We start from the raw sequence: 19,492 nt of genomic DNA, 5'->3' as shown, positions 1-19,492 counted from the left end.
AGGCAATTTCTACATTGCCTCAGGATGCCCATATCCACCAGTTCATATCCATGGCAGCAGCCCCCTGTTTACTGATTAGATAGTTGGAGTGAGAATATAAAGTAGGGCCAGGTGTATTGTGTGTGCAACTCTGGGGGCAGTGCTTGTCACTGCAAACAAGGTGTCCTGTGTGTAACTAGGTATTGGTGAAATTTCAGTGGTGCTTTTACAGGAAAGTCAACTCAAGGTGTCTGGCTATACAGAGCACTGCCAAACACTTGAGGGAAACTAAGTAGATGATTTATGGATAAAGTATTTAGGTATATATTCTAAACTTGGAAGCAAATCAAGCTGTACTTGACTGTAAATAAAGAATTAGCGTGTCAAGAATGATGAAAAAAAGGGAGTCACCTGAATGGCTGCTGCCTGCTACTAGTATTGGTCTCACCACAGCTTGAATCTGCTGGGATGCAATGCTCCTTTGCTTCTTCTCTTCACCAGAAGAAAAAACAGTAGCACTAATCCCAAGATGAGAAGCAGGTCAGAGCCTATTTGGTGATCCACAGTTTTGTCCCAGATGATGTAAGGATCTGTAGGCTTGTTGAAGCCTTTTCCTGGTAAATGCTGTGAGTGGCAACCAGTCCAGTCAGGGAGGTTAAGCACAGACGCTTCTCAACCAGACGAGTCAGAAATCTGTGCACTCTGCTCTTACTCTAACCAGGAGCAAAATATAAGCACAAATTCCAAACTGGTGCCTATGAAGCGGTTATTAGGCTTTCTGATGATCAGCTGCCCCCAGGAAATGTTCCTGTGCTCCTTCATTCATCAGGAGCAAAACAGAAGCACTAATCCCAGGATGACTACTGAGAGGTAGAATGTGGGCTGTACAGAAATTGGTTGTCTTGGCGCAGATGTTAGGTTGTTTTATTTTACCCTTTAAATAGAAGGTTTAGTTCCTAGCTTCCCCCTCGGTTTGCAGGTAATTAACCTCAATTCACCTGTTTTAATTTCTGTGCAACTCACGAGAGACAGCTGTGGTCTCTTTCCTAGTTTAAATATGCAATTAAAAACAGAATACAAGTAAAACACAGTGTAAAGAAAATTAATCCGAGTCTGGGTGAGCTTTTCTAATAAAAAATCATCTAGACTGTTTTACTCATTGTTGTGAGTTCTGCAAGAAAATATCGGAATAACAAGTTATTATGGAGACTCACCCCCAGAGTTTTCCGTGAGTTAGACTATTAATCTCCCTGTCTTCTTTTCTGCTTAGGCTATTGCAGCAGTAGTCTTTTAGAACATCTACAGTAATGTTATGTTTTCTCCCTATGATCTCCTCTAGTATGACTTCCATGGTCTCCAGATTCAAAAAAGTAGTGTCTTTTGCACCTGTCTGGCAAGCCTTGTCCAGACATTTTGGCCCTCAGATTGACTGCATGATGTTCATCATATTGATAGCTGCTGCAGTATTCTTAGCTTATATGGGTTATATCTTCCCAATGGTTTAACAACCAGCCAGCTTCCAAAGCTTCAGGGCACCCTGCACGTGTCCAAACTGTCAGGCAGCTCAAGCCGAGTTGACTAAATGACAAGTTTTGGCTTTACTGCCACTGAAGAGTACATTCCTGTGGCTTTAAGGATAAGTTTTCTGTGGGGGGAAAAAACATCCATTTTCTTAATTTGTGTTGATGTTTTATCACTTTCCACTTTAGGAAATTATTTTAAAGTTAGGCGTGTTGTATTTTAATGGACTGTCACAAGACTGTATTGTACTTTTAAACGGAGAGCTTATTTTTCTTGTTTAAAAGTGGTGTAAAGTACCTTAAAGTGTTTTAAATATTTTTTCTCTCAAAAAAGTAACTTTTGTTGACTGGTAATATTTACCAGCTTTTGTTGCTTGTCTTCCCCTGGAAAGATGCACCATTTTTTGGGTTAAACATGGAACGGTCTACCAGTCTCATGGTTTGTCCTCCTTGCACCCATAAAAAGAAAAATAATGAACAGCCTTTGCCAACACAGCAGGCTGGTAATTTGCCTCCATCGCAAGCAAGTGACTGCTGTGGCCATTTATTGTACCTCAGACCACTTGTTTTTTACCCTGTATCCCTTTGATGTACCACCTACAGACACTATCTCTGGACCGGGGGTTAGCCATGTCCTCTGTGGCTGTTGGGGTCCCTCAGTGGGTAAGGAAGAGCAACTCTGTCACTCCTGGAAGAGGAGACAGGGAATGGTTCCCTTTTGTGTAGGAATGCTGTACCCATTACTAGGAAAGTTGCTTCTGCCAGTAGTAACATAATTGACCCCATTTTTTCTGTCAAAAAGAAACTGAAAACCAAGCATACATCCTCTCCTCAAATTTTTTTTTTGGATAGGAATAGTTTATTGGGTCTGGCTCAGGGTTTTAATTCAGGCTGTTGATCTTTCTTGTAAAGTAGTTTCTGGTAAAAGAGAGGGGGATTCTTCTTTTCCTGAATAAATAAGATTCTGAATCTGAACAGAAATATGCAGAGATGGGTATAGTTTTTGTTCCACTGATTTCTGATTCAGACTGTAAGGAGGGCTCAGTTTTTGATTCTCCCAGTGAGAGTTCTTTTTCTGAGACTATTGCTAGAATATGTCAGTGTTTTCATTGGGAGAACTGTGGGGTTTCACTTTCTCTCTGAAAATACTGTGAGGAGTTGCAGAATAATTTTCCATATCCTGCACCCATTCCTTGGCTCCTTATTGAAATGTTGGCACTCGAAATGCTGAGTGCCGAAAAGCCAAAGAAAAAGACTGAAAATCCAGAGGAGAGGGAATCTTGAAAATCACTTTTTTCCGTAAGACTTCTTTTTGCAGGGGGAGGCAAGCCTCCCTTACATCCCCAAACTTATATACACCAATTCCAAGATCACCATACCTCTGAGAAAAGGAAATATTCCAAGAAATGACATCTCATTCTTGCACTATGTCTGTTCTTTTGACTTTTCAGTCTCTGCATTTCAGAATTCGCTCTAGTGGGTCTTGATATTCTTATGATTATGGCATTCTTCCTTGTGTGTATTACTGTTTGCTATTTTCTTGATAGTCAGGCAGCTGTCCCTAAATAGGCAGATAGAATGTATAAAGTTCCCCAGTCTATTTATTTTTTAAACAGTATTTCCAAACCTGCTCCAATCATTATAACCATAGTTGGTCCCAGTGCAGCTAATCACCTAGTCAATTCCAATCATACTCTTTTTGATAAGGATGGGAAAATTGTTGATAGGTATGGAAAAAAGTGTATATTTCTGCAACTTTGATTTTCAGAATTTTGAATTGTCATGCTCGTATATTAAAGTTTGTTTTGACTAATTGGGGAAATGTTTTCTCTGCTGTCACTTCTAGTGAGTAAAAATCTGCTTTAAATAACTTTGTTACTTCTATTGTACAGGTTACTACTCCTTGTTAGTGTGTGTGTGTACAGAATATGTTAAAAATGAAATATTTTAAATCCATCCTTGGATAGAGAATTGTGTTTGTCCCGTCTGCTGCAGAGGTGATCAAGACGTGCGATGAAAGGGGCAAGCTGATCTAGGAATTCTGTAAAATTTTTCAACTTTCCTTTTTCAAATATTCTAAAGGATTCTGACTGCGGTGGTGGTGCTGAGGTAGCGTTGTCGCCTCATAGCAAGACAATGTCACGTTCGATTCTCAGCTAGAGCGTCTTCTGTGTGGAGGCATACATGAATTTGTTGAAGGTTGTGCTTCAGGGCTGGTAACCCGGTACGTAAAAATCCACTACCAATCATTAGCGGACCGGAGTTCCGCTGTGGCGACCCCTAACCGGGAAAAGCCGAAAGACACAAACAAACATTCTGTGCCTCCTTATCCTGTTTTGGCAAAAAGCAGAATAACGAGTCTGAACAAATTACAGCTGAACAGATGTTTAAGAAGAAATGACACAGGGATTCCAAAAAAGTCTCAAACATTCCAAAACCAAGGAAGTCCAAAAAGTCTGACTATTCAGAAGACCTTGGGACCCCATCCTACCCTGGTCCCTCTTTTTCCAAAAAGTCTGAATCTCCATTTTTCACTTTTGCAACAGATAGTTTCAGACAAATGGATTCTGAAAATCATTCATCGGGGTTCAGGGTTACAGATGGCAGTGGAAGGAAGTTGCTCTTTTCCAGGGGTTCAGTCCTCCTCATCCTGATCAGACTCTTGTTTCCAGCAGTTAATCGCGTGCTGTCACAAAGAGTGATAGAACCAGTTCCTTCTTCCCAGGTGAGGAAGGATTTTTATTCAAGGATGTTCCTAGTGCCAAAGAAAGAAAATGCTCGGAGACCAGTTCTGGATCTTTTTCCCCTAAACCTGTATGTGATGATGTCCAAATTTGGAATGATGTAATTTCACAACCTGTTACCTTCCTTCCTTTTTCAACTTTTCTTGGCAATACTAGACTTAAAAGATGCTTATCGCATCCCTATTCATCCAGACTTCAGAGCTTTAAGGTTTTGTGTCTGGAACACGTTTTCAGTTCTTAGCCTTACCTTTTGAACTATCCGCTGCACCAAGAGTGTTCACAGTGTGTCTAGTTCCAGGTACAGCTCATTGCAGGTTACAGGGTAGCCACATTTTTCCATATTTAGATTACTTGCTCATCTTTACAGAATGTTTTTCAAAGTGTCAGAAATCTCTGTCTTGGGTGAGAGATCTTGTCCACAAGCTGGGATTCCAAGAGAATATTCAGAAGTATTTTCTTGACTCCTTCACACATGATTGTTCTCCTGGGATGTCAACTTGACACTTCAGTCTGAGCCTTTTTTTCCACAAGAAAAATGCATCCATTATCTAGATATATTTCTAAGGTTTTCCACTCCGACTTTGGTCACTGCGAGGGGAATACCTCAGGATTTTGGGTCTCATTGCATCTATGATTCTTATCATACCCCTGGCAAGACTTCTCATGAGAAATGTACAGTGGCATCTAAAATCTCTTTGGTTCCAGCACCAACACATTTTGTTTTCAAATCCCAGTGCTGGGGTTTGTCAAAAGAGAAATAATTTGGTGAAGACAGTAGATATCCTTAAATCTAGGTCTCTTCTTCTCCCTCTTTTCTCCATAGCAGTCATCACAGACACCCCAGTCTTTGTTTGGGGAGCAGTTTCAGGAGGGATAAAAGTGCAGGGGATGTGGGACACCAAGGACAAATGCAAGTACATATATAATCAAGGAGAATGCTTGCCCTGACGAAGGGACTCAACTGTCCGAATTATCTTTGGTCCCTGTAACCTCTTCAAGTGGTTACAGACCACATTCATGTGGTCCATCAGCAAGCAAGGGGGAACCAGGTTGTACACCTCTTTGCAGACTAGTCATGCTAGCTTGGGATGTAGCTTCACAGCACAATCTCACTCTGCAGGCATCCTACATTCCATCAGAGCAAAATTGTTTGGCAGACAAGCTGACCAGGAGCAGGGGAGATCCTCACAAATGGAAAATTGATCAGAGGGTCTTCCAAGATTTGATCTATTTGTGGGGAATTCAAGTAGTCCTCTTTGCCCCCTCTTTGAAAAATCATCTGGCAAGAATTGGTTTCCTGGCTTTATGCAAGAAGGCCTGGGAGGCAGATGCTTTTTTTTTCCTGGACAGAAATGTTCCTTTATGCTTTTCCCACCCTTTCCATTAATATTTGGGGTACGTCTGAAGATTCAGAAGGAAATCCTTCATTGTGGTGACTTTCTTATGCTCTAGGCAGCAGCAGTGTTGCTTTTTTTTGGAAATGGCTAGACTTAATTACTATAAGCTTCATCACAGACTGGGTATACTCACACAAGAACAAGAGTGTTTGATACATCCCAGCATCAGTCAACTTCAGTTGATTGGCTGCTTAGATTATACTTTCTTTTAAAAAAAATAGTCATTAAATTGTCATTATGATGTAGGCAATCATACATTTATATAAATGAAAACAATGTTGACATAATTTTAATTGAAGACATTATACATCCCTTATCGTTCCAGTGACTGTCAGTTTAACATTATATAAATTTCATTCATATCCTCCCTTCTTTTAAACATTTTTCCTCATCTGCATGTATTGTTCTCACAATTTACATTTTATGTATGTAATTTGCTCCTACCCATTTTTAAAGATCCCATTTCCAGTTGTTTTATCTCTTATTATATTCACTACTTTTAGTACAGTTGGTTTAGACTTTGATTTCTATTTCCTAGTAATTGCTTTTTTTGACAGTCACCATAATTAGACCTAGCGAGGCCTTACTATGTCTAGGAATTCCGATTCTGTATCATAGCTCAAAAAAAAATAATTTCCTTAGTCATATCACTTGATCATCCAGTATGTCTGACAGAGTAGTCTGCAGGGAATTTTTAAAGTCTGCCACCTCATTACACTCAGAAAATATGTTCATAATTACCTCTTTCTTCCCCATCAAACCACCAACATTTTCTCTCTACTTGAGGAAAAATTCTTTGGAGTCTGCTCTGTGTATAAAAATACTTGTGTAAACACACCCAAGTAAAGATCCTACATCTTCTAGACTTTGTTGCATATTTGGGAGACATACATATATCCCCATTGTTTCTTTGTGAATTGCTTATCCAGTCTGTTGCCAATCCTTTCTAATTTCCTAGATGATAGGGTATTAATTCCTTTTAGTCACCTGTTTAGTGAGGACATGCAGCAGGTAGTAATGGTAACAAGAAAGTCTGCTACTAGGAAATCCTATATCAGCAAATGGAAAAGATTTTCTTGTTGGTGCCAACAACATAACCAGCACCAATTTAGGGCTAATTTTTCACTGGTTTTACAATATTTGTGTGTTACTATCTTACAGCCTTTCATATTCCTCTATCATGATTTATATATCGCCATTTCAGCTTGTCTGTTCATGAATCCTCCTCTTTCAAGTGTAGTCTCATGTGAGAATATATTTGAAAGGGGTTTTGCTTAAGTGGCCTGTAGGAAAACTGGTGCCCCCTCTTTGGGATCTTAATTGTGCGTTAGAGAAGCTAATGTTCCTTTTGAACCAGCAAGGGTGTCTGACTTGAGGTTAACATGCAAAATGGTTTTGCTAATTGCTCTGGCCACTGCAAGAAGGGCAAGCAAGTTGCAAGCTCTTATGGTGAGTCAACTCTATCTCATTTTCCATAGGAACAGGGCTTCTTTAAGAATAAATCCTTTTTTATGCCTAAAGTAGTATCCTAGTTTACTTTTAGCCAAACTATCCATCTCCCCGTTTTCTTTTGTGAATGTGAAAATGAAGAAGAAATGATCATCCATACCCTGGATGTCTACAGACAAGTTAAGTACTATTGTGACCAGAACTGTGTCTTTCAGGTCTTCAGATCAGTTAATTTCATGTGAACCAAAAAGTGAAAAGGTCAGACACAGACAAACCAGTTAGCAAAAGCTACAAGAAAAATCTAGCCAAGCTACAGTTTTCACTGTGTGGTACCATAAACCTCCTGCAGTAGAGGCCCATTTCCATTTTAAGTCTTTATGGACAGATTCAGGTCAACAAAGCCAAACACCCCTTACTGTGGATATTTACATTACAGCCTTATTAGCTTGTCAGGACAGCATGATGAATTGTTTGGCTACACTGTAGAAACACAGGATCTTTAAACACAGCAGATGTCAATAACTGTTAAGGTGTCTGCAAATTTTCTCAAGTAACAACTAAACCAAAAAATGAAAAGGTCACACACATAAACCAATTAGTAGAAAAACCTATTCAAGCTGGAGTTTTCACTGTGTGATACCTTCTACCTCCTGCAGTAGACACCCATGGCATAGATATGTGCAAATGACCCCACTGTCCTTAAGGGGTCATTTCCATATATCCCATGGGCTTCTGTTGCAGGAGGTTTACCTATCACACAGTGAAAACTCCATTTTTTTTTGTAGTTTTTATGAATTTATTTCCTGTGAAGGTAAGATGAGAGATGAGTATCAAAGCAGAATATTTCCAAATGATTATGTACTACTATTACCTTTTGTTATACTTGCCATAATAAAACTATTCCAGGCAGGGTCAAGGCCCATTCTTCCCGGGCCTTGACTTCATCTGTGGCTCTTTACAATGGGTTGGATTTTAGAAGTATTCTAGAAACTGCTACTGGGTCCTTTGTATATACATTTACAAAGCACTGTAAGCTTGATTCCTTTCCCAGTTCCAGATCAGGCTTTGATTGGACCATTCTCCAGGGACTCCTGTACTCTTCTCCATCTTCCTCCCAAATGTAGTTAGCTAGAGTAATCTACCCATATAGCTAATGCTACTACAACAATGATCAGTATGATGAACATAGCACAGTTGTGCAAGTAAACTTACCATAACAGTAGATGTTTGATCACTGCTGTAGTAGCCGCTCCCTCCCTCCATCCCTGTTGTTTTTTATGTGCTTTTTATGCCAGGTTGTGGACATTTATTTTTTGTTTTTCCTAACATTACCCTTTCAGGGCTCCATGTGTCTCCCTCTCGCTCTCTTTCTGTTGGCACGAAAGTTCTGAAGGGCTTTGCGCCCAAACTTGTCTTTTAGTCAGCTTAGCTCAAATCGCCTGACAGTTTGTGTGGAAGGGTGCCATGAAGATTTGGAAACTGTCCGGCTGTTATTTCCTAGGCAAGATGTAACCCATATTGCTAAAGCTGATGCAGCAGTTATCATTAGAACATTTACTGTTATGCTAAATTTATTTGCATCATTGTACTTTCCTCTTTAGCCTTTATCATTCATAATTACCAAAGGTATATGTGAAGTTTTTCTGAAATATACCCATAATTTTGAGAGAGTTTTTCCCAGCTTCCTAAAGGTAGGTCTTATTTGAAACAGATTGTATCTAACCTGTTAGCATGTCTAAAAAATAGTATAATGTTGTGCTGATACTGTTTCTAGAACTTTTGCTTTGGCTGCTGTCTTGAGAAGCTTTGTTTGTAATCAGAAAGTTTTCAAATAATTTAAAATCAGAACTTTTGAATTCCCCCTTTGACAAGAAGGTTTTATTTGGGCCTTCTGCTATGCAGGTTCTCAAACAGTGGGATGAGGGGTAAAGTAATGCTGGTAGTTTCCACAACTTTTCAGTTCTCCAAGTGCTTTCCTTCAAAACCCTCTACTCTTTTTAAAAACAAAAGAGGTAAATGGCCACCTGTGATAAGGTAGCAGGAGGGAACCAATAACAAATCTAAAAACCAAGAGATTCAATGAAGTCCTTTTCATCTGGCTTCAGCCTGTGGGTTATCTGATCCAAGACTGGCCATTTCCAAAGAAGTGAGCCCCCATCCTCTCCCTCCTCTAACCATAGTACTATGCTGTCTCTACAACTACCCCAGATCCTGTTTGCCATCTTGCATGACAGTGGTTAGGCTGTGCTTTGGGTGTATCCTTTTTTGGTGTGACTTGCTGATTTTTTTTTTTCTGTCACCTATTCCTCTACCATGGCTGAGCTAGTCCTTTAGGTTCTTCTGCCTTCTGGAGATGCAACTTCCTCCTCTGTTCCGGTTAGTAAGTCAGACAAACGCAATCCGAGTTGGAGGGAGGATGTTAAGGACCCCTTAGGACTTAAAGCGGACTGCAAACAAGTGGCTCCTCTGCTTCCAACCAGCTGGATCTGAAGATGCAGAGATGTTTGGCTCCACTGGCTGCATTCCTGCCTGATCTGACTCCAACTGATTGGTTCCCCATTGGCTCCTACCTCTGGGAATGTTTCTTCCCTAACACTTAGCATCCCTAGTCCTTTCCTGTCCAAAGGGGCTTTCCTGGAAAGGGTTTAATCTCCTTTTTCACCTTCTGTCCCTCTGGAGTTTCCCCCAGAGTCGTTCCTGCTTCTCCATCCAGGATCCGACCATGTCTGTCTCAGGCCTGGTCCTAGGACCTTTATGCTAATAGGCTGGTCTCCAAGTCTTGCTTGGTACACTCATCATTTCATTTGGTCTAATTGGTTGGGAGTACTAGAACCACATAATTGGAGCAGCTGATGTGGGCCTTCTCTTAGGACCGGATGCATCTAGGTCTGCTTCCATCAACCTCTTGTTCTAGACCTGAGGCTTCGACTGTTACTGGTTTGTTTCCTCCCTCAGACCTTTTGGTTCTTGGGTTTCTGGAGTTGGTTGCATTACCACCATCAGGGTCTGGTCTGACACTGTGTCCAATTCCGACTGCAACCCCTACCTTGACCTTCTTGACTGTGGTGGTCTTGGAGCAGATCTTATCTCAGGGTTGTGCCTTTGGGGCTGGGGTTCCTGGGTCAGGGTCAGTGCTTCGAGTCTCTGAGTTGTCTCTCCCTCTAGTTGCCTTGGTGCTCTATATAGTTCAGCTCATTTGGTGACAAGGAAGAGTGGAGAGACACCGGAGTCTGGTATTTCCTTGGAGTCGCCTTATCCCAAGGGTGCTGACTCCTGATAGACTGCTTCAGTTTCCACCTCTGATGTAGTGCAAAGATGCTCTCTTGGCTGCAGACGGATTGGTCGGTGCCAGCCAGCATTCCTCCTCCTTTGTTGTCTGTGCCTGTAGACTCTCACCAGCTTGCTCTGGGACAGCCCATAATGATATGTTTTAGTCCACCTTGCACTTGGGGCCCCCTGACTCTTGCCCTTCTCCTCTGGACTTCCTGTGCAGGATGGTCACAGCAAAAGGAAGCACCTGGATTTTACAGACTAATCCCTCACCCCTGGATACTGACCTCAAGGAAAAGTATCCCCAAAATCTCCCTGTAAAGATGCCAGTCTCCTGGAATTTCTCTGCCATTGTGGGAGTTGGACAGCTGAAGCTCCATCTCCAGAGAAATCTGTAGTTTCGGAGGCCTTTCAGGTGGGGCCCATGGACGTTCTGTGTTGTTCCTCTCTGATTGCACTTACTGATTGGGTGTCCTGGAGGGAATCTGATTCAGTGGAGCCAATACCTAAAAAGTCAGATAAGATTTTCATCCCTTCCAGGGATTGACAACGTTGGAGTAAGGGTTCTGCTGCTGCCATCATGGTGGTGGTAGCCATCAAGTAGAACATCTCTGAAGTGAGTTCATCATTCTACCCCTCTAAGGGAAGCATGCATATGCGTCAGCCACATTTGTGATTGGGGTACTGAATTACTTGATGAGGCTTCAGCTCTGAAGTGTCGAGTAGTTAAGGCATGGCAGGGTCCAGAATCTCAAAAGACTCTGGAGACAGTCATCCACATTAGTCTCTTTCCAGCTTGTTAGTTTGCCCTCTTTTCATAGTAGCAGATGGCACACTGAGCTCCTGGCGCCATCATTGCCATGCGTTGCCACTCTTGGAAGAAGTTGTACAACTTTGCGGGCTGCTTTAAGGTTCCTTTTATTAATGGCCCTTTTGATGGTTCCTTGCTTTTTGGGCCAATGATTAAAGACACATTGACCAGGAGAGAGTGAACAAGACAGGAAGCCTTTGTCTGCCATCAGAGTGCGTTTTTGCCATACCTCAGTGGACCTCCTCTAGGAACCAGAAGGGGGGCTAGTGGGTTTATAATCACATCGAATGATGACAATCTCGAATGACAAAACATCGAACTGACTTAATTGAAGCAGAAGAACTTTGAAACAGTGTCAATGGCAGTTTCCAACGGTGACATGCAACATAAAGGGTATAGCCAGTGGGGGGGAGCAAGCCTCCCTGCACCCCCCACTCCCCCCTCTCCTTAAATATACCAACTGCAAGATTGTGCTACAGTGTAGGAAACTGAAATCTTCGTTTCCACACTGTAGTGCACTGAGCTGCGATCTTCGAAGTGGTATATTTAAGGGCAGGGGATTTGGGGGTGCAGGGGGTCTTGCCCCCCCTACATAGAGCAATTTGTTTTTCATCTACACTCCAGATGTTCGTTGTTGCCCCATTTTGATGTACTGTTCGATGAAGTCTGTTCAATGTTTTGTCATTTGAGATTGTCACCCTTTGATGTTGTGATATAAACCTGGGCTAGTGGCTTTTTAGAAAAAACACAGGAGTCTTTTCAGGATACTACTGCAGAGGGTTCCCCTCGCTGTGGTGTGTGTGTGTGTGTGTGTGTGTGTGTGTGTGTGTGTGTGTGTGAGACAGAGAGAGAGAGAGACCAGTTTGGATGCTGCCCAAGTGGCAAGAGGTGGTCTGCAGATCCAGGGCTTTTGAAGAGTCTTTTTTTGGGAGTCCCTTTCTGTATTCCTGAAGGCTTACCAGACTGTCCTGCTCTGGAGGCAGTTGAGGGGGGTCGCATAGCTCTACACCCCTAAGCTTGGGTGGCCATTCCCTCACAGTGTAGAGAGGCATATCCGGAGGGTACATGATTACATTTTTATTTCCACCAAAAGAAAACAACAAATTCCTTCCAATGTACCACCCTGTCAGAAATCAAGTCATCCAGGAGATCCCACCAGACCAGCATTTATTCAGGGTCTTTATTCAGGGTCTACTCCAGGTTCTTTTGGTTCCAAAAAAGAACAAGGACTTCAGACCAGTTTTGAAGTTAAGCAAGTTAAATTGCTTTGTAAATCAGACCAAGTTCTGTATGGTCACATTGTACAGCTTTTGAGGAAGGATGATTGGACGTGCTTGATCGATCTCCTCCTCTGGGCCAGTAATCAAGGAGTCTTAATCTTTACCACTGACACTAGTGAGGGACATTCACTTGCAACAAAAATAGATACAGTATTCCCAGATCCAGCTCTCTGCACCAAGCAAAATTTCCTTTTTTGCTTTGTCCCCCTGGCGAGGTAGCATATGAAAATACTGCATTGGACATTAGTGACTCTGTCTTGCTTAATCCATTCCAGGGATTTTCCAAACATTTTGGATCTGTTGAAGTCCAGTCTGGCAATGGTTCGTTCTCCCATAGTGTGTTGCAGAAGACTATTTGTTCTTTCTCCCTTGCAGGATATGGTCATGACTGACTCCTTCCTCGCATGGAGTATTTTGAAGGGAAGTCCATCCAAAGGACTTGGTCTGTGCTCGTGGCCAGTCTTCACATTAGTGTTTTGGAGATGAGAGCAGTCCTCCTTATGGTACAGGCTTTTCAAGACTTCCTCCCCAAGGGTATGATTTCAGTGCAAACAGACATCTGTGGTTTGGCACGTAAACAAACAGGGAAGAACCTTTGTCAGGAGATGAGAGTCTGAGCAATGGGCAATTTCATCTCGCTGGTTTCTGGTAGCAACGTGCATTCCGGGGAAATCCAACACTTTAGAGGGCAGTCTGAGTAGGAGCATCTTTCTTTGTTATGAGTGGTCCCTAAATCCTAGGGAAGCAGGTTTGATCTTCTGGTGTTGGGCCACTCAGTGCTGCAATCAGTTTGCTTTCCCATCCAACACCAAGTACAACAGTTGTTATACCCAAATTCCTTCACAAGCACAGGGATGCTGTCTTGTTTATTTGGCCCCTGGTCTCATGCATTCTTATTCCCATCCCTTTGATAATAAAAGATGTTATGTAGTCCTATCTCTCCTACATTCTTATCCGTGGGTCCGGAGCCGAATATCTGCTTTGACTCTGCCAACTTTTTTAGCTCGAAGTCTTTCATTGGCTGGGCTAAGCAGGTATCCCATGGTGCACTGCTCCACATCCCCAGATCTCGTTTGCAGCTCGTGTAGCTCGGACGTGGTCTCACTTTGGCTGTGGCGAAGTACCTTTTTTCTTGTATTGAGAAAGATTTTTTATCATAAACAAAAAGCTATTTTCATAGCTATTGTCTTTGCGATTAAAGTGGCTAGTGTGTTGGTTTTTGTGTGAGTATCCCGCTAACTGTTCCCTCGGGCTTGGCCCATTTTAGTTAGAGGACCTAGTCCTTTTGTCCTCTGTCTGCCTAACCGTTTAAATTAGAGGTTTGATTCTCCCCTAGGTGGTCATTAACCGTTTAAGTTAGAGGTTTTTGACATCATTGGTCTTAGTGTGTGCCCAGTGTGTGTCTACTGTTTACGTATGTCTGGTTTCCCGCGTTTTTGTGCTGTTGTGTGTCTGTGAACTGCTTGTCAGTTTTTCTAGGTTAAGTTGTGGTGTTTGTTGTGAAGAATGCCCAAGGAGTCCAAAGAGCACAAACCTTCAGGTTTCAAAAAGTGCTCTAAATGCGGGTACAAAATGTCCATCACCGATGGACATTCTGTTTGTGTCTATTGCCTGGGAGCCATTCATCTGCAGGAGTTTTGCAGTTTTTGTCATGCTTTCAGTCCCAGAGTGCTCCCTGAGAGAAAGAATAAGCTGATATTAAAGGGACTGTTGAAACCCTCTTTCGAAGAGGATTTGGATTCTTCTCCCAGTGGTAAATCTAAGTCATCCAAGTCTAAGAAAAGATCTCCGGCTCCGTCAGCTTCATTGGAGCCTCTGGAGAAAGTCTCAAAAATTGCATCAACTTCCTCGGCTCCACTGTCCTCGGGCCACAGGAGGTTTCGATGTTGATGGAACCAGTGTTGGCTCCAATTATTTTGGAACCTCTTTGGATCCGATCGCCCAGTCTCACACAAGTCTCTCCTGAGAGGAGATCTCGATCTCCCTCCCTCTCCTCCAAATCCTCCAGGACCCTTTCAGATATAGATGTTGATAGGGTGGTCCAGAGGCTCCTCCAGTCGCCGGTTTTGGCTAAATTGTTTTCGGCTTCGGCCCAGTCGGCTCCGGAGCCCGTCCTGACCCAGTCTTCGATCATTCCTCCTCTGAGCGCATCTCTGTCTTTGGAGCCAGAGTGTTCCACGCCGTGTGATATTTCTAGGCCGGTTCTGATGGCCCCTCTGGCTCCATTGGTACCGACATCAGCTCCGACCCAGTCGGTTCCGTCCTCAGGGTTTGGGACTCAGGATTCTTCGGTTGGGCCCAAGGGGGACATGTCAGGACATATTTCTGTTCCGAGTCTCCCTCTCAGTGCCTCGGCCTGATATTTCTAGGCCGGTTCTGATGGCCCCTCTGGCTCCATTGGTACCGACATCAGCTCTGACCCAGTCGGCTCCGTCCTCAGGGTTTGGGACTCAGGATTCTTCGGTTGGGCCCAAGGGGGACATGTCAGGACATATTTCTGTTCCGAGTCTCCCTCTCGGGGCCTCGGCTCGGGGTATCCTGACTCCTGTCATGGTCTCGGAGGCTGGCCGGTACTCTGACTCGGGGGGGGGGGGGGGGGGGCTGGCCTTTGAGGCCATGCGGACTGCGCTGGCCAGATTGTCAGCTACATCAGGTGGTTCGGTCACTATGTCCCCCACCACTCCACTGAGAGCCTCTGATCACCACCTATCCATGGACAGCAGAGCACCAGGGCCTAGGGATACCCCCACGAGTGGTCCCCAACTTTCTGAGGGCCCTTCAGAGTTCATGCCTAAGGAGCCCCCTAGAAAGAAAATGTGCAAGAGGAAGCACATAGACTCCCAGGACGAGCCCTTCACTTCTGATACTGACCTCGAGGAATCGGAGGGGTCCCACAAGTCATCCTCTGATGATGTTTCCTTCTCCGATATCCTGGAGATACTGAAGCAAAGAGGTGACTGGCTGTGCAAAGCCCCTTTCCGAGGAGGAGTCTGTATTCCTTAAGGCCTTTGGTGCTCAGCCTTCTGCCTCATGGGTGTCCCCACCCTTCGAGCTCCTAGATTTTATCTGTCGAAGGGTGTGGGAAAACCCTGATACTGTGGAGCCCGTACCCAGGCATCCCAACAAGTTTCTGTCTGCTCCCCAGGGTAAGGAGTTTCTGTCCAAAGGAGTCCCTGTAGATGCCATAGTGGTGGCCACACAGAAGGAGGTAGCGGAGACACCTTCCTCACTCCATCCTCCTAACAAGGAGTCTAGGACTATGGACCAGTACAGGAAGCATACCCTTTCATCAGCAATCTTTACCTTACGGTCGCTGAACTATCTGTCTCATTTCACTCTGCTCCAGAGAGATCTCCTCAAGGAATTAGGAGATACTGTTGCGGGTAGCGTCCCTGAAGGCGGTGGCTCAGACGGCTAACGCACAGGTGTCTACCCTCAATTCCATTGTCAACTCCTCCATGCAGTTCATTTTGTATGCAGCCGGGGGAGCGAGTGGGACAGCAAGCTCAGGGGTCGCCCTTAGAAGGCAAGCCTGGCTGCACCTGTGTCACTTTGCAGAGGCCTTCAAGTCTTCCTTCACAGACACCCCTTTCGATGGTTCCTCCTTGTTCAGAACCAAAGTGAAAGACACCTTCACCAGGTGCGAGCAAGAGGGAAAGACCCTGTCTGCCGTAGGGGTTCGTTTTTCCCTTCCTTCTAGGCCTTACCCCAAGGCCCAGCGAGGCAGGAAGATGTGGTTCAAGAAATCACAGAGGATTTTTCCTGCCGCACATGGTGAGTCCCCCTCCAGAGGCAGAGGAGGGGGAGGTTTTTCGGGGAGATGCCACCCTAGGGGCAGAGGGGGCCCCTGCAATTTGGGAGACTGTGATTCCTTTTGCGGCTCCCCCTACTCTCGTTCCTGAGGGAGTGCGTATCCGGAAGCCTGGGCAAGCATCACCCAGGACCGATGGGTATTACGAATAATTTCCGGAGGTTATCTCATCCCGTTCACATCAGACCCCTCTTCAATCAGACAAATCCCAGACGTTCCACCCAGTCAAAGGGATCAAGCAGCCTCAGAGGTTTCAAAGCTGCTAGAAAAAGGAGCCATCCAGTGTGTCCCCTTAGACCAAATTGGATTAGGGACTTACTCAAGATTCTTTTTGGTGCCGAAAAGAACAGGGGACCCGAGACCCATATTAGATCTCAGCCAACTGAACAACTATGTACAAAAGTCCAAGTTCCGTATGGTCACACTACAATCGATTCTTCCATTGTTGGGAGAGGAGATATGGATGTGCTCCAACCTCAAGGATGCTTACTACCATATCAAAATGGACAGGGCATCCAGGAGTCATCTACGCTTCTGGCTGGGAGCCAGTCATTTCCAGTTTCGTGCCCTGCCCTTTGGTCTCACCACAGCCCCCAGGGTGTTCACCAAATGTATGGCAGTGGTGACTGCTCACTTGAGACGTCAGGGATTCCAGGTGTTTCCGTATCTGGACGACTGGCTCCATACCGCCCCCACCAGGCATCAACTGGTCCAAACCAGGAACGCTACCATCGCCTTATGTCAACAGTTGGGCATAACACTAAATTAGGAAAAATCTGCTTTGTTGCCCTCTCAGCGTGTCACCTTTATAGGCGCAGAGTTAGACACCATTCAAATGTGAGCATTTTTACCACAGGAGAGGATCAGAGTCTTACAACAACAGATGCACATCCTGATGCCCCTGATGAAAGCAAAGGCAAGATGGATTCTCCAACTCCTGGGGACCATGGCAGCAAAGATTATGTTGGTCCCTCTAGCGAGATTGCACATGAGACTTCTTCAATGGCTTCTCTTTGTTCAATGGTCTCTCCAAAAATTTCCTCTGTCCCATCCCATTTTGCTCAGGGACAGGTGCAAACAAGATCTCAGTTGGTGGCTTTGCACCAACAATTTGAACGGGGGAAGGCCCTTTGTTCCACCCATCCCGGTTGCCACAGTGACCACGGTCGCCTCCCATATGGGGTGGGGGGCATTATCTTGGCAGGACAGTCAAGGCACGTGTCAAGATCACGAGATACATCTGCACATCAACGTCCTAGAGATGAGAGCAATGCTACTTGCGTTGCAGGAACTTCAGAGCTTTCTACCTCTAGGGGCGATTGCAATACACTCTGACAACATGTCAGTAGTGTGGTATCTAAACAAGCAAGGGGGAACCAGGTCTTACCCCCTGTGCAGAGAGGCCATTTGAGTGTGGCAGTGGGCAGTAACTTACCAAAGGTTTCTGGTGGCAACGCACATTCCGGGGAAGTCCAACGTTATTGCGGACAAGCTAAGCAGAGCAATTCTGATGCCTTGCGAGTGGTCCCTGAATCGTCTAGTTGCAGAACGAATCTTCAGCAGATGGGGTCAGCCTTGCTGCGACCTTTTTGCCAGCCCCCTCAATGCCAAATGCAGCAGCTACTTCACGCTGATCCCCTCACAGGGGGAGTCACCCAGGGATGCTCTAGTTCATGATTGGCCCTCCGTTCTGCTTTATGCTTTCCCTCCGTTTCCCTTGCTGTCAAAGGTGATTCAGAAAGCGCAATCCTTGGGAAGCAGAATGATTCTGCTTGCCCCACACTGGCCTCGTCAAGTCTGGTTCCCCTTTCTTCATTGTGGACGCTCCTTGGATTCTGGACCCTCAACCAGATTTACTGACACACATGTCGGGACAGTTCCACCCCTCTCTGATAACCCTTTGGTTGACAGCCTGGCTGCTCCACTTCCATCATTAGTTAGGCTTCATAATTTTTCACCGGCAGTGGTTCACATCTTATCCTCTTCTCATAAACCATCTACTAGGAGGATTTATTCTAGCAAATGGAAGAGGTTTTCTATTTGGGCGCATACCCAAGGAATTGATCCTTATACAGCTCCAGTTGCATCAGTCTTGGAGTTTTTATCTATGCTTTTCCATCAGGGTTCCCCATCAGTACCATCAAAGTTCAATTGGCAGCGATCTCCAATTTTCATGTGGCTAATGAGCCTAGTCTCATGGCTCATAGACTCTGCAAGGCTTTCCTGAAGGGTACCCTGTTACTCCGGTCTCCGAACCTATCGTGCCCTGGGATCTCAATTTTGTTCTACAAGCCCTCACTTCACCACCTTTCGAGCCTGCAGCTACCTGTGAATTGAAATTCTTGACCTGGAAAACAGCCTTCTTAATAGCAATCACTTCAGCAAGGCGAGTTTCAGAAATTCAGGCCCTTTCCATCAAACCTCCTTACTTAATCTTCCATAAGGACAGAGTTTCTCTTGGACCGAACCCTTCTTTCCTTCCCAAAGTGGCTTCTGTGTCTAATCTTAATCAATCCATTGAGTTGCCTGTATTCTTTCCTCATTTTTCAAACAAGGCAGAATTTAAATTTCATCAACTGGATGTACACAGACAGTTATGTTTCTATCTGCACCGAACAAAAGATATCCGGAAGTCTGAGCAATTATTTGTCTCCTTTTCGATAAATAAAATTGAGTCCCCGGTCTCCAAACTCACCATTTCCAGATGGATATCTAGTTGCATCTCTTTCATCTACCACGCAGGAGGAAAAGATCTGCCATTTCCGGTCAAGGCTCATTCTACTTGGGCTGTTTCTACATCCACGGCTTATCAAGCCAGATTGTCAATGGATGATATATGTGCTGCAGCTACTTGGGCTTCCCCTCACACATTTGTTTCTCATTACAAATTGGACGTGGTTTCCAGGGGCAGGTTGACCTTTGGCTCCATAGTACTCGGGAGCATCTTCCTATGAGCCACCCAGGATGTAGGTGCTAGGGACGCTGTCCCATGGGTAAGAATGTAGGCGAGATAGGACTACATAACATCAAGAAGTTATGTACTTACCATAACGTTCGATGTATGTAGTCCATCTCGCCTCACATTCTTACTTGCCCTCCCACCTTTCCCCCTTCCTGGAGGATCTGGAGGTTAGGTTGTTTTTTTACAGAGTTCCCTTTACTTAAGCTTATTCTTTTTATCTGGATGTTGTGTATGCATGAGGTATGAATGACTAATGCAGCAAACTAGAT

The 19,492-nt window shown here is 44.4% G+C and overlaps 1 protein-coding gene across 1 annotated transcript in view; it reads left to right on the top strand.

The window, feature by feature from the left end:
- LOC122792730 overlaps nt 1-19,492 on the top strand; it is a 1,288,351-nt gene that overhangs the window by 205,902 nt on the left and 1,062,957 nt on the right. The window lies entirely within an intron of this gene.

This window comes from Protopterus annectens, chromosome 2.part0 (genome assembly GCF_019279795.1).
Source record: "Protopterus annectens isolate FY-2018-M chromosome 2.part0, PAN1.0, whole genome shotgun sequence".
Lineage (NCBI taxonomy): Eukaryota > Metazoa > Chordata > Ceratodontiformes > Protopteridae > Protopterus > Protopterus annectens.
This window is presented reverse-complemented; position numbering and strand designations above follow the sequence as displayed.